Raw genomic sequence first — 16,600 nt, 5'->3', positions numbered from 1 at the left:
ACTATTTCATTCTGTTGTATATAGGGTCACTATGAGTTGGAATCTACTATTGGCACCTAACAACAACAGAAAGTCAAAGAAAGATACTCTTTTTCTAAAAAGTAGGTATAGTTCAGATCATGGACACATGGCCACTTCATAGAGGTCCTCAAGCTGCCAGCTGTTGTTCTGGTTCTGATGACCTTCAGGGACACCTGGCACCAAGGCACAGTCTACCCTAGAGCACTCTAATCCTATACTCCATTTAGGCCGTGAGATACAGGAAGCCATCCCAGGGCTGAAGCTGACCTTGGGCAGTGGGACCAAAGGTCATATCCAGGTGTGGATTTTCACAAGGACTGTCCATCATGCTGGACTATGGAGGGACCTAGAAGGCACTGCTTGCCCACCCAACCTTAACAGCTCCTTCACTTGCCTCCTTTCTGGCCTGAAATTCCACTATCGTAGAGTGTTTGGATTGCAGGGATTTCACTCTCCAAGAGACCTCCTTTAAAATCCAAACTCTCCTACAGAGGTGAGGGCTGGACCTTTTAACTAATCATCAGCATCTTAATATTGATACAGTTGTCCCAGCAATCTTTAGTAGTTCAATAGAAGACAACTCAGAGAGAGTCTGTGTAGGTAAAATCCCAAGCTTGTGGTGGAAGCCAGGAAGAAGTAGAGGAACACAAAAGAGCATGGTATGGGGCAGGAGTTAGAGGCATTTGAAGATAAATTCTGCTTATTTCACCACTCTGCTAGATCAACCACATAAAGGTTAATATTTAATGAAGCATCAATACTACCAGTAACCTCATTTAGTGAAGCATCTCTACTACTGGTTTACAGTTTATCTTCATTTAATGAAGGATCGATACTGTTAATGTACTTTAGCATTTAATACTGTGACCCAGCTGGTAAATGTAACCATAAGCAGTCAGAACTTGCAGGCTGTTTTTATTATTAAAAATAAATAAACAAAAATAAACTTTAAAGATGTTACAACAATAACAAGTTTAAAAGACCACTACCCATCTGCCAGGGAGCTCTGGTAGCATAGTGCCTAAAGCACTTGACTGCTAACCAGAAAGCTGATGGTTCAAACCCACCAGCCACTCTTCAGAAGGAAGGTGGGACAATCTACTTCCATAGTGATACTGCCTCAGAAACCCAAGAGGGGTTGCTATGAGTCGGGTCTGACTCAACAGCACATAACAACAACAACAACAACAACAACAACAACCCATCTGTCAGTTTGTCATACTGTGGTGCCTTGCATGTTGCTGTGATGCTGGAAGCTATGCCACCAGTATTTCAAATACCAGCAGGGTTACCCACACTGGAAAGGATTCAGCAGAGCTTCCAGACTAAGGCAGACTAAGAAGAAAGGCCTGGCAATCTACTTCTGAAAATTCACCAATGAAAACCTTATGGATCACAAGAGAACACTGTCAGATATAGTGCTGGAAGATGAGCTCCCTAGGTTGGAATGTGCTACACATTGGCCACCACAGGGAACTCAAACATACTGATGATTATGAAGATGGGACAGGACCAGGCAACATTTTGTCCTGTTGCACATCAGATCGCCATGAGTTGGAGCTGACTTCACATCAACTAAAAACAACAATAACAGAGAACAGAACCTACTTCTTGGCATGATTTGACCCCAGTCTTACATCTCAACACAACCCCAAATATGACCTTGACCTCCTCAGCATATGCTGCTCCCCTTGGTATGAAACAATCTTCTGTCACCCTCTCCACCTGAAGAACTACTAATCCTCATTCAAGACTACATTCAAGCCTGCCTCTTCCAGGAAACCTTTCCTGGCTTCCTAGGCAGGGTTAGAGGTCTCTGTGCTGTGCTCGGCAGCAATAGCACTGGTTCTAATTGTTGGTTTAGTTTCCGGTTTCTTCCTTGAGAGTAAGGGCAGAGCCCTTGCCCTCCATATCAGCATGCCCAGTGTGAGACACAGACCCTGGTACCTAGGAAGGGTGAACAATGTTCATTATAAAGAACCATTTTGTTACCTGTTAACTTTGCTGATTGAAAACTCATAGGCCTTAATTCTGATAAGGGTAAGTGAAAGCACCAATCTTCTACTTTGTGGTGGAAATATAAATTGACTCAAAGCTCGTAGCCATTTTGCAAAATGTCCCATGAGAAATAATAACTTCACAGCCTTTGACCCAGGTTTTCTTCTTGTAGGACTCTATCCTAAGGAAATAATGTAAACTACGAAAAAGTGATTTCCATGATGGCATGCATAGTGGCTGTATTTAAATAGAAAATACCTGAGCTAACCTAAATGTCCAACAATAGAAGAATGGTTAATTTGAAACATGATTCAGCACTTTGCAGCCATTGAAAATCATGATTATGACAAACTATGTGAAAAGTGCAAAAGAACTATGATAAAACATTAAGTGAATTATGACAAAACATTAAATGAAAAGAAATATAAAATGCATGTGTAGGATGATTATGATTATGTAAAATAACAATAATAGCTATCATATGTATGGCTCATTTATTTATTTATTTACTTATATTGTGATATGAGTGAACATTTACAGAACAAATTCATTTTCCATTCAATAATTTTGTTTCATGACATTGATTGCAATCCCTGTAATGTAACAGCACTCTTCTCACTTGCTCCCTGTGTTCACCATTTTCCTTTGTCCTTCTCTATCCCCTCCTGGCTTCTGAGCTTTATCCCCCAGCAAATGCTGTCCTTTGGATCTGGTATAGCTGATTGTTGTAAGGGGTATGCACTTCCCTTTTGTTATTGTTACAGACCTGTCTATTGTTTGGCTGAAAGTTGAATCAAGGGGATAGATTCATTTCCAGGCTTGAAGGATGTCTTAGGGCCATAGTCTTGGGGATCCTATTAGACCAGTAAGCTTGGTCTTTTTTATAATTTTGAATTTTGTTCTATATTTTTCTCTCACTCTATCTGGGATCTCCTATCATGATCCTTTCAGAGTCACCAGCAGTGGTAGCTGGGCATCATCTGATTCTTCTGGTCTCAGACTCGTGGAGGCTGGGGTTCACATAGTCCATTAGTCCTTTGGACTAATTGTTTCCTGTGTCTTTGAGTTTCTTCATTCTTCTTTGCTCTGGATGGGGAGAGATCAATAGGTGCACCTTAGATGGCCATTCGTAGGCTTTTAAGACCCCAGTTGCTACTCACCAAAGTAGGATGTAGAACATTGTCTTTGTGGACGATGTTATACCAATTGACCTTAGTGTGTCCTCTGAAACCATAGTGCTGTAACCCCAGGCCCAGTGATTCACTTCCTCAAGATGTTTGGCTATGGCTAAGAAGTCTTCATAATTTTGCCCCCTGCATACTCTACTATATTCATGGATATTATGCATGGCTCACTTTAATACTTTACGTATATTACCCGTTAGAGTCTTCCAACAGCAATATGTAGTTTCTTGGTGTGTTGCTAGGTGTCATCAAGTTGGTTCTGACTCATAGTGACCCCATGTACGGCAGAAGGAAACACTGTCCATCCGGAGCCATCCTTACATCCATTGCTATATTTGAGCCCACTATTGCAGCCACTGCATCACTCCATTGCTGAGAGGCTTCCTCTTTTTTGTTGATCCTCTGCTTTACCAAGCATGATGTCCTTCTCCAGGGACTGGCTCCTCCTGATCATGTGTCCAAGCTATGTAAGATGTAGTCTCCCTATCCTCTCTCCTAAGCAGCATTCTGCTGTACTACATCCCAGACACATTTGTTTATTCTTCTGGCACTCCATGGTATATTTAACATTCTTCACCAATGCCCCAATTCAAAGGCATCAATTCTTCTTCAGTCTTCTATCTTCATTTTACAGATGATGAGGCAAATGCACAGGAGGTTATTTAACTAAATGACACAGCTACTAAGTGACAGAAGTTGGATTTGAACCCAGCCAGTCTGACTCCAGAGACTCTGTTATGAAATTCATCTAGAGTTTGAAAGGCATTTAAACAAAATACTATTTATTTTTTATGACTATAGATAGATAAATGAATTTCTTTTTTTCTACATTTGAAATTTTCCATCATGTGCTTATATTAGTTTTAAAAGAATAATATATCATTACAATTTTCAAATTTAATCATAATATAGAAATCTTTTTTCAAATGTTTATGTGTGAGACATGTTTACAACAGTCATAGGTTTAAATATTCTGAAACTGTCTTGAATTGATATGTTTAAACATTGTGTTACCTGATGCACAGCCAGATACACTTAAAGCTAAAATTGTATTTCTGCTCATGTAAGTTATTTTCCTTTTCAATAAAATGTATTCACTGTAATGTATAACATATGGGATTTGCTGTTTATACTTTAGGAAGACTTTTCATAGAAAAAAATCAATTCACTAGCCAGGGAAAATATCTTTGTCAAGCTACGTGTCATGATTTTCACAGTGAAAAATGCCATCACTGTGGTGTAGGAAGTCTGTGGGGTAGAGAGTGTGTGTGAAGGGGAGAGGGGAACGTGCACTGATTCTTCTTCCACCCAAGGGCACCCTCCCCTGCTCTAGCTGGTAATACACCATAAAACCAAACTCACTGCCATCAAGTCAAATCTGACTCATAGCGACCCCTCGTTGGGTTTCTGAGGCCGTATCTCTACGGAAGTAGATTGGCCAACCTTCCTTCTGAGGAGTGACCAGTGGGTTTGAACCACCAGCCTTCTGATTATAGTAATAGGGCTCTCAAACGAATCCTGGGGGCTGCTTACATGGAGTGGTGTGAAGGAAAACCAAAACCAAAGCAAGTCAGATTTCTAAGGCTGTCTTTAAAGAAGTAGATTGCCCCAGCTTCCTTCCGTGGAGCAGTTGGTGGGTTTGAACTGCTGACCTTCTGGTTAGCAGCCAAAGACTAAGGTTAAGTCTGTTTCTGGGGTATAAGGAAGATTAATTATCCTTAGTTTCTTCAAATTTAATCTGATTTTAGGTATTTTATAAAAATAAAATGAGGCAGTGGTGGTTCAGTGGTAATATTCTTACCTTCCACATGAGCGCCCTGGGTTGGATTCCTGGCCAACACAATGAGTCAGAACCAACCTGATGGCAGTGGGTTTGGTTTTTGGTTGAATACACCTCATGTGCAGCCACAGCCCATCTGTCAGTAGAGGCTTGTGGCTTGTGTGTTGCTATGATGCTGAACAGGTTTCAGTGGAGCTTCCAGACTAAAATGGACTAGAAAGAAAGGTCTGGCCTTATCTTTCCAAAAATCAGCCAGTGAAAACCCTATGGATGACAACAGGCTGCTCTGCAATTGATCATGGGGATGGCACAGGCCCAGACATGTTGGCAACATAAACTGGGGTCTGCTTGACAGCTGCTAACAATAAAAACAAAACCAACCATCTAGAATTCCTTGAGCTCTCACACACAAATGTTTCTTTTACGAAAGGAGATTTAATGTTTGTAGTTGAATGGGAGAAATTCTGAGAGTGAGGTTGTGACGGAGAGGAAATGCCTGAGGGAAGGATCTTCTTCGACGTCAGCATTCAGGCCTGCAGAACAGAAGGGCAGAGCTTGGTTGGAAGGAACTATTCCTGTGGATCCACTGTGAGGAGCAACAGCAATGAAGCCCTCCTCATGAAAAGAACTTAAGATCTGTGTTTTTATGTGTTTGGTCCCAGTCCGGACTCCAAGGCTTATAAAATAAGGACACTCACTCAACTAATATTTACAGGGAGGGTGTCCACTGTGGGCAGAGCTTTGTGGTGCTAGGTGAGGTGGAGGTGCCTCATCTCTAGGCTAATACTAGTTGGGAAGATAAGATTAGCACCCAGGAGAAAAGTAACAGACCTGTGAATGATTCACATTTGCCAACTGAGTGGCATGAACAGGAGGTGTTAGATTAGTAAGGGAGAGCAGCCGGGAAGACATGGTGGTGGCTGGGGTGTGTGTGCAGGACTCAAGCATGAGCACCTATAGATTGTCTGATATAGACTAGGAACTGTAACAGGCAAGGCCACATGTTATTGCATCCTGATCAACAGGGTGCATTTATCTTCTTAATTTTACAAATGAGAAAATTTATGGTCAAATGTAGCTAGAAAGAGGCTGAGCTTTGACTTCAAATTTAACTCTGTTTGACTTCAATATTGAAAGGTAGAAAAAAGGAAGACTACAGGTGCATACTTATACAAATACATGTATATGTATGTGTGTATGCATGTGTGTCTTTACGTATTCCGAAAAATCTTTCTAGAGGGTTTGAATCAAATAGTATTTTATAATTTAAAAAGCTCTGGGTATTGCATTTGAAGTCCTCAATAACCCTGCAAAGTGGCAATTACAATTACCTCATTTCACAGATTAGAACACTAAAATCTAGAGAATAGGAAAGATAAGTAAGCTAGGAAATGGAAAAGTAAATACTTGAACCCACTTTTTCTGACAGTCAATCCCATGCTTGTTGCATCCATCATTCACCCAGCAAACCTTCTCTGGATACTGCTTATGGGCTGGGGGCTGTGCCAGGCTGTGGGGACAGACAGTGCCTCATCGGATGGCAAAGAGACCTGTGTGCTTTGTGTGACATCACCAAGGAGGGTGCTGAGATGGGGTACACACTGATGGTGGAGGGACTGGCTTTATGCTCCACCTGGGGAGCAAGGATAAAGTTGGGGAATATTTCAGGATCTCCTAAGCTGAACCCCAAATGATGGGTTTGCCAAGAGAACAAGACAGAAGAAGGTGTTTCTAGCAGAAAAAACAGGCAATACAAAGGTCAAGAAGTGAGAATCAATGTGGGGCTTTGGAAATGTACAGATAACATGCTTCTTCCACTCAACTCTCCTACTTTGCACATGGTTGCCTGCTAGCAAGACCTGGGCCTCCATCTCTGCAGAGATGATGTGTGGTGGCCCAAAGGACTGGGAGAGGATTCTAGTAAAAAGAAAGCTCCACTTATTCTTTCCCCAGCTGTCAAACACCTCTATACTCGGAGGCCCTCCAAACTACTAACAATCTTCCCACAGCATTTATTAGACCTGCTTCCCAGAGCCTGGCTGCAGTATCTGAAAAAGAAAGATACTAGTGTCAGGTAATCATGCCCATCATCCCCTAATCCATTCTCTGGAACCCACTTATGTAATGAGGCTCTGCTGGGCAAGATGCTCTCCAGAGGGCAAATAGCATTCTTTTCCAGACTACCATGGTTCTGTTTTGTAAAAGATTTTCCTGTTGCCCAATTAGAACATACTCCTCTATTCTCCAGTCTGGTTGTCCTTCACACATCATCCAGAGAGGACCACCGCATCCTTCCTTCCATGTATTCAAATGGCAGAGCTGTTTGTGAGGAAGAGCATTTGCCTTCTTGTGCTCCCTCTCCCTCAATACACCTCTCACTGTTGATGCTGCAAGTTACTGCATTAGATGGTTGGTAGCCCATTTCCACTCCCTAATTTAGCAAATGAGGATGATTATTGTATTTATGTTCTGCAAACTGCAATGGGCCAGGGAATTGAGAAGTACTCGAACCATCCAACTTAAGTCTCATTTCTCACACATGTGACTCTAGCTGGTTTGCTGCTAAGACTCAGCAGGAGAGAGGGAGGAGGAGGAGAGAGTCACGTCTTGTTTGTTACAACAGGAAGATGTCCCAGGACCTTTGGAAGGGGAGAAGGGAATGGAATGATGAATACTTCAAGTTCTATGAATCAAATATGAATTGAACTGCAATCTGGGCTTAAAGTAGATGGCTGCATAATAAGTGTTAAACAATTCATCTTTCTGTCAGGCGGCGGAAAGTAATTTATTCATTACCATTTAAGCAAGAAGAGATCTTGTATGTTTAAAGAGAGAAAAGTTTAGTGTGTTCCATTTTCGATGGCCCTGCAAAGGGCCTGAGTTGAAAGAAAGTGCTGAAAAAGGGAAAAGGAGTGAACCAATTGCTAGAGCATCAACCTTTGGCTTAATTTGGCTTGGGAAATACCACTAATTCTCTTTCAGCATTCAGTTGAGAAATCATAGGGGCTTATTTTAAAAAATTCTTCAGATGAAGAATTGGTAGATTCAGTAAAACTTAATATTACGTTATGCATCTCATGCAGTCTCCAAAGAGTTATGTGTAAAGTTTAAGAAGTATGTATCAAGCTACATTCTGTTCCTTTTGACTTCCACTATGATTTCAGAGATATGTTTCCCTGAGACTTCAAAACACAATAAAAGCACATTTAGTCAGCTTACGATTCACTGTGCACATTCTACCTTTGTCAATATGCAATCTATGAGCATTAAACCCTCCCACAAAACCACAAGTAAAATTGACAATTTTTCTATATAATCTTAGCACATTTAGGATAAATTACACACATTCTCCATTAAAACATGTTCTATAGCTAATTTTCATTTTACTGCAATTTTTCGTGACTCCATGGGACTTAAACGTGTAAGCAACCACAGTTACCAGGAGAATGCTTCAGGCTTTCAGCCAACTTAAGAGCTGGAGGAGCCATATGGAGGAGTTTTCTTGGACAGAATTCAGTTGTACCACTTCGCAGGTATTATACTGTACTCATTTGTTATTGCACGTCAAAATACTTACTATGTTGTGTTATAAGGAAATTCGTGTACAGTTCTGTGTTAAGACTTAGCCGAATTCTGTTTAAAGTGCTTGTGTCAGAAAATATGTCTGGCCATTTTAATAATTAAAAGCAAATCTTTGGCAGAGACCAGCTTGCAAAAACTGTTTGCTAGAATAGTTCATGTGTAATCCCAAGAAATTCAGCACAAATAACTTTTAAATGAATGAAGCTTTAAATAATAAGCTATTCAAAACCAGAGAAATCTGATTTGAAAAAAGACCATAATAAAAGATTTACTTAACGCAGAATTAGTATGTTCACAACACTGTGATCTGTCTCTCTGTAGAAAATGAAGCAACTCCCAAAACAGACAATGACTCCTTGTTCAGGGTCGGGTTGTTCTTTCCAATGCAAAGATCCAAATGAAAAAAATGGAGTGTAAGACAGCCATGGAAGTGTTTAGATGGGAGTTATACATTTTCAATGATAAGCTGCACATTTCTATTTAAAGAGGGTACGTAACACCCTGTCTATTTATGTATATGCTAAAGCAATGGAGCCAGATCTAGACCTGGACACCTTGGAGAATCTCCTCGTCACACATGTATTTGGGTACTTCAGAAGCCCCACACTCAAAGCCAGCTGACAGGACTACTGGCTATTAACTATTATTAAAACCATTTTTCTAATAAATATTTAAACATTTACTGTAGTTTATAAAATATCTCTGTATATGAACGTTAGAAAGCTCAGGACTCTAAGGAAAGAATGGACATGTGGGAAGTTGTTTTCCAACCACAGGTGTTTTTTGAAGTGGATATACATGATAGCGAACAGACATATAATGGCCTACAACAGGAGTTTTATTTGGTTGAATCTTTCTCAAAATGCATACAGAATTTTCCCACACAGTAGTCAAGAGTTTTCTTTTGGACTTTGAAAGTTAAGGTGTATAAGATAATCTCGAACTGAGTTAAGTGTTTGCTTTCATAATTCTTTCTGTTATACCAAGAACAGGTTTCCAGAAACCATAACCCAGGGTGTTACCGTCCAACTGGTAAATGCTGTTCACCGGTCAACAGTAACAATAACAATGAGAATAAGAACAACAACTAACATTGCTGAGTTGCCAGGCCTTATGCTTAGCCCTTTATACACATGATCTCAGTTAATCCTCATAACAACCCTCTGCAGTAGATACTATTATTTTTCTCATTTTATAGATGGGAAATCGAGGTCTAGAGCCATAAATCTCACCTTGGCAGGTGATAGTCTGGGACTTGTGTGCAAGTCTGCCTAACTTTATGCCTACAGTTTTCACCATTATTAACCTAATGGGAAACAAAATCTAAGATGTTTAAAATGATGGGACTACCCTAGAGGCAGTAGTGTACCCAAAAAATAATCAGTTCCTGTTCTACTCCCCACCATCACCCATAAAAGTTTATTTATTTAAAAATAAATAAACTTTTTTTTTTTTTAAAGATAGTACATGTCAGTTGTTTTCCTCAGGCACAACAAATACAATTCAGAGTCTAGACAGAAAATAAATTGAATGTTAATGACCATGTGTACCTCAACATGTTGGCAACTGGCATAGTAGAAAAACAATTGTTGGAGAAGAATAATTACAGATGCACAGGAGGTGCCCAAAGTGAATGGGATGTTTCTTCTCTTTTGGATTTTGCTAAAGCCACCATAGAGAAAATAACACTTTCTCCTTGGAAAGAAAGAAGAGTGTAGAAATATAGCTAAAAAGTGCCCTTAGGGATTCTCTGGTATTAATAAAGTCATCATAGATAAGGCATTTTATTTCATTTTTTGTGAGTGATATTAAGCTTAACAACAAAGTCTCTAATTCCAAGCACCAGGGAGCTATATGGTAGCCTAGGGACTTATGACACCAAAATTACCAAAAATGAGAAGAAAATGTTAAGGTTTTATTGGAAGTAGAGTAGAAAAAGAGAGATAGAATCAAGGTTGGCAATTCTTAAGTACCTGAGTATAGTAGGTATTTATAAGTTAAAAAAGTATTTTGTAAGGGTGAAAACTTTATACCATCCATCAGATATTTGTTATCCTCCTATATTAATATGTTGCTATCTTAATAAAGAGTTATATTTTTATAGAAAATGCATAATGCAGTTATCACAGGCTATAATATGAAATTTGATAATCTGTGTCTTTGGAGGACTTTGGCATCTACACAGTATGACTCATAGCCTACTTACCTACTGATAACTACTTTTCTCATGCAAACTCTTACATCATATTGGCCATCATTAATCAAAGATTCATTACTAATCCCTGTACAGATAGATATATTTAGGTGCTATTTGAATAAAACAAGACACTTTAGGTTCTGCATGCAAAGAGTTGTTGTCAGTTGTCATTGAGTTTTCTCCCTGGTAACCTTGTGTATAACAGAATGAAATATAGCCTTGTCCTGTGCCATCTTAGTATGGTTGAGTCCATAGTTGTGTGCAAGGAAAAGACCTAGGAGTGTACATTTGCATGGTACGCAAATAAGAGGCAATTTCCAGGTCTATAGATAAAGTGACCAATTGAAACTGCATGAAATGAATATGGACAAACTAAATTTTAAAAAGTGAATAGCAAGTTCTTACAGTTATATAAAAAACCAAACTTACTGCCCTCGAGTTGGATCTGACTCATAGCGACCCCTCCTTGGCTTTCCGAGGCGGTATCCCCACAGAAGTAGATTGCCTAACCTTCCTTCCAAGAAGTGCCTGGGGGGTTGAACCGCCAGCCTTCTGGTTAGCAGTCAAATGCCTTAGACTCAATGCCACCAGAGCTCCCTACAGTTATATACAGAACTTTAAAATTTAGGAAGAGTTTATCCATGTACTACCTTATAAATGTAACTCATTAAGATTAATTTAAAAAAATTTCTCACTAATATATGCCATTGAACGAGTGATGATTTTGGCTTCTAGGCCACCTCCTATGATGAAGATGATGCCCATTGAGTCTAAAACTTTGACAAATCAAAGGCAAATTGGTATTTACCCTAGAGGGCACATCACAGTCTTCTTGTGCTGAGGAGGACTAAAACATTTCAGCATTATACTTGGGGGCTGTTTCAGCTGTAAAATCACCAACAAGAAGCACCAAAATACAGAAAAGAAAAAAAAAAGTGACACTAAATGGACTACAAAACAGGATATATTTACACTTTGAGAACTGAAACAGGAAGACAGACCACCACCTTATTCAACTTCAGCTGGGAACAGGCACTTTGGATGACTCATTTTTCACCAATCTGTACATGCCTATGAAAGACCCTGAAAACACTATAAGTATTGATATTTGGCTTATAAATACTAATAAATGAAATTCAGAAATACAAAATCCAAAAATTATAAGGATCTAGTGTAAGTGAAATGCACTGGTCTCATGCAACTACTAACCAGTGGAAGCAAGATTAGGTTCTAGATCCCTCTATTAATGCTGTTATATGTAGAAAGTTTCTGCATGTCTCTCCTTTGGATTAGTTGCTAAAGTTCTAAAAGACAGAGATCCCTCCACCCTTAATGTCTTCACACTGCTTGTTGTTGTTATGTGCTGTCGAGTCAGCCCTGACTCATAGCGACCCCTCCTTGGGTTTCCAAGGCAGTATCACTATGGAAGTAGATTGCCCAGTCTTCCTTCCGAGGAGTGGCTGGTGAGTTTGAACCGCCAGCCTTCTGGTTAGCAGTCAAGTGCCTTAGGCACTATGCTACCAGATCTCCTTCACACTGCTTAGTGCTGAGCTTTACATAGACTACAAAGTCTATAACAACAACAAGAGATACCAAACTGAATCTGTAAGAGCCAAAAAACAGAGTCCAAAGGAACAGGGTCAGGACTAGTGGGCGTACAGGGGCCCACACTATAACTGGAACTGGCAGTGAACTAAGATCTTCATGACCTGCTTCACAAGTCTCAGGTGTTTGCTTTCTGTGGTAGGCAACTGTTTTGTCATCATCATAACAATGATTATGTCCAATGATCATTAGAACACGTTGAAAAGGTTTCTTGTTTGGTATGTGCTCAGGAAGTATAGAATAGCTTTACTTGTATTAATTCCTTTATCTTGCCCACCAATTGTACTTCTGAATGGGGATGAGAGGCACAAGTTTCCTTCATTTATTTGGAATGGTGAGCACCCTCTTGATACTTACATAAAAGCCAGTTTCAACTCTAAGTTATTTCACTATAGTTTTTAGCAACTGGCATTTCTAAGACATCATAAATACTCCTTTAAGCTGCTTCCAAACAGTACATTGGCCATCAAGCTGAACCAGGACTCAATTGTTCCTGGTCACACTAAACTAGTCACACTAAACTAGAGTTGTGGCTTTTTTTTTTTTTTACACTGAGATTTCTAAATAAAGCTTTGACTATGTTTTTCCCATTTAAAAATATAAGTTGGGGGAAGATGGAGCACATGTACTTTTTTTTTTTTTTTTTCTCTATTTCAATGGGAGCTCTGGTGGCGTAGTGTGTAAGGCATTTGATTGCTAACCAGTAGGCTGGTGGTTCAAATCCATCAGCCACTTCTCAGAAGGAAGATTGGGCAATCTACTTCCATAGTGATAATGGCTTGGAAATCCAAGGAGGGGTTGCTATGAGTAGGATCCAAGTCAATGGCAATGAATTTGGTTTTTTGGTTTATTTCTAAGAATAAATAAAAACACTACAAATGAAACAAGCAAATGAAGACTCTGTAAGTTGGAGAGAAGAAGGCAAACTGGATTGGGACTTTGAGACCCAAGGAATGACACAGGGGTGAGCTCCCTTGGTTTTCTTTTTGCCTCATATTCCCTAGACCTGGAGCTTAAGAAGTTGGTGACCTAGAAATGTGAAGGGGAACAGACAAAAACAAATAAACAAGAAAAAGCCTGCTCTCTCTAGTCAAGGGACCAGAAATGGTCTCTCTAGCAAAAAAATAAAACTTTTACACAGTAACTGCCCAACTCTAGCCAAATGCCACAGAGAAAACTACATCCCCACTCCCACCTACACCAGCAAAGGCTGAGTGGAGAAACTAGACCTTCAGCCTCACTAAGTTTTAAGAAACCCCTGTTCATACAGTGGGTGATGTCAGAGACATCGGTGTAGGGAGCGAGACTTTCATCTTTGCTGGGTGGTAACAAATTATCCTCTTCCCATGGTATTAATGGAGATCATGTGCGAAGGGTGAACATCCACTCCATAGAGTAATAACAAAGTACCCCTCCTCATCTCCATTGGGGTAGTGACAGAGGAGGCCTAGGCCTAAAGTAAGACTTTCACTACCACCCATTGATAATAAGGCAACCCCCTCCTCCTCCATGGTTGTCCATGGATGTCATATGGGGAATATTATTCTACCACTCCCAGTCAGGGAGATACCAGTGGAGAGCTACTTGGGAGGCAGAACTCCTAGTGAGCAGTAGCAAGAAGCCCTCCACCTCCAGCTTGGATGTCAAGAGACGTTGAGTGGGAAACATGGACTTTTATTATCACCTAAATGTAGTGAGGCTGTAACCTCCTTTTCTCTTTCTGGAGTGGTGTTAGAGGAGCCCAGTTAAAATATAAAGTTTAAATAAGATGCAGAATCTCCTGACATAATACTCCAGATGTCTAGATTTCAACTGAAAATGATTAGTCACACTAAGAACCAGAAAGGTCTCAAATAGAATGAAAAAAGACAATTTATTGTTGTTGTTGTTGTTATGTGCCGTCGAGTCGGCCCCGACTCATAGCGACCCCTCCTTGGGTTTCCGAGGCAGTATCACTACGGAAGTAGGATTGCCCAACCTTCCTTCCGAGGAGTGGCTGGTGGGTTTGAACCTCCAGCCTTCTGGTTAGCAGTCAAGTGCTTTAGCCATTATGCTACCAGAGCTCCCAAAAAGACAATTAGTAGATGATAATACCAAAATGACAAAAATGTTAGACTTTTGTGACAAAGATTTTAAAGCAACCATAATAAAAATCCTTCAACAAACAATTATGAAAACACTTGAAGCAAATGAAAATATAGAAAGTCTCAGAAAAAAATAGAAAATCTCAGCAAAGGAAAGAAAATACAAAAAAAAAAAAAAAACTAAATGGAAATATTAGAGCAAAACAACAAAATAAAAACCACTGTAGATGAGCTTGACAACAGAATAGAGCAGACAGAGGAAAGAATCAGTAAACTTCATCATTGTTGTTATTGTTATTTGCCGTTGAGTTGGACCTGACTCATCGCGACCCCTCCTTGGGTTTCTGAGGTGTTATCACTATGGAAGTAGATTGCCCAACCTTCCTTCCAAGGAGTAGCTGGAGGTTTGAACCGCCAGCCTTCTGGTTAGCAGTGAAGTGCCTTAAGCACTATGCTAACTTGATTCTAGAACAATAGAAATCACACAAACTGAAAATATATGGGAAATTGATTAAAAAAAAAAAAGGAAAAACCTCAGGGATCACTGAAACTATAATAAAAGATCTGAAATTCAGAAGGAGAGGAGAAAGAGGGCAGAACTGAAAAAAATGTTCAAAAAATAATGGCCAAAAAAATGAAAATTTGGCAAAAATATACACCCATAAATTCAAGAAACTCAACATAATCACAAACAGGATAAACCCCAAAGAAATTATTACCAATATACAGCATAGTCAAACTCTGAACAATTTACAAAGAAAAAAATATTGAAAGCAGAAAGAGAGAAAGGATACCTTATCTATAGGGGAAAAACAATTCAAAAGACATAGATCTCTCATCAAAATCCATGGAGTTCAGAAGGAAGTACCAGAAGATATTTCATATGCTGAAAGGAAAGAACTGTCGATCAAGAATTCTATGTTGTTGTTGTTATGTACCGTCGAGTCGGCCCGACTCATAGTGACTGCTCCTTGGGCTTTCAAGGCAGTATCACTACGGAAGTAGATTGCCCCACCTTCCTTAGGAGGAGTGGCTGGTGGGTTTGAACCTCCAGCCTTCTAGTTAGCAGTCAAGTGCCTTAGCCACTATGCTACCAGAGCTCAGGAATGAAGGGGGTTTTGTTTACCTAGTACCACTCTGACAAGAAATATACCACAAATGGGATGGCTTCAACAGTTTATTCTCTTATAGTTTGGAGGCTTTAAGTGTGAGTTCGAAGTGCCAGGCTGTAAGGGCTGGGTGAAGGTCCCTCAACTTTGGGCTTCAGCTCTGCTTCTTGCTCCCAGCCCACTGAAGTAGAAGCTTTTCTTCATTCAGGCAGCTTTTAGCTGCTAAGGCTGACAAGCCCATGGTTGACAACTAAAAAGGCAAGGTCCTGATGTTATCAAACCACACGGCAGGCCATTAACTCAAGTCCATTGAAAGTCCCAAGGTCGGCAGAGTATGGCAGGCTGCTGAGCAACAACACGGCTACATGCAGGGCTCAAGCATGTCATAAACTTGAGACCATTCCCCAAGGCTTCTCCTTATATAAAGGAAGTCGATCACACCCCTAAGGCAGCTACTCAGCTTCTCACAGTAGATTCCACCATAGAGTTTACTACCAGTCTCATCATGGGGAATACTACATCCAGCTGCCCAGCCACTCAACCAGGCCCAGCCAAGTTGACACACAAACTTAACTACTGCAAAGGGGAAATCAAGACATTCTTGGATGGGGGGGAAAAAAAAGATAATTTGTCATGAGCAGATTGTTGTTGTTGTTGTTGTTGTTAGGTGATATCAAGTCATTTCCGACTCATAGCGACCCCATGCACAGCAGAACGAAACACTGCCTGATCCCGCACCAGCTCCATGATCCCTGCTATACTTGAGCCCATCATCGTAGCCACCATGTCAATCCATCTCACTGAAGGCCTTCCCCTCCCTCATCGACCCTCTACCCTACCAAGCATGACATCCTTCTCCAGGGAATGGTCCCTTCTGACAACATGACCAAAATAGGTGAGACAAAGTCTGCCCATCCTCACTTCCAAGGAGCATTTCGGGTGCACTTCCTCAGGACAGATCTGTTAGTTCTTTTAGCAGTCCATGGTACTTTCAGCATTCTTTGCCAGCACCACAACTCAAAAGCATAAACTTTTCTTCA

General features: G+C 40.3%; 1 protein-coding gene across 1 annotated transcript in view; it reads right to left on the bottom strand.

Moving 5' to 3' along the window:
- Positions 1–16,600, bottom strand: part of ALK (ALK receptor tyrosine kinase) — a 1,238,429-nt gene that overhangs the window by 735,447 nt on the left and 486,382 nt on the right. The window lies entirely within an intron of this gene.

This window comes from Orycteropus afer, unplaced genomic scaffold (assembly GCF_000298275.1).
Source record: "Orycteropus afer afer isolate SDZICR_OR568_19922 unplaced genomic scaffold, OryAfe1.0 scaffold00054, whole genome shotgun sequence".
NCBI lineage: Eukaryota > Metazoa > Chordata > Mammalia > Tubulidentata > Orycteropodidae > Orycteropus > Orycteropus afer.
This window is presented reverse-complemented; position numbering and strand designations above follow the sequence as displayed.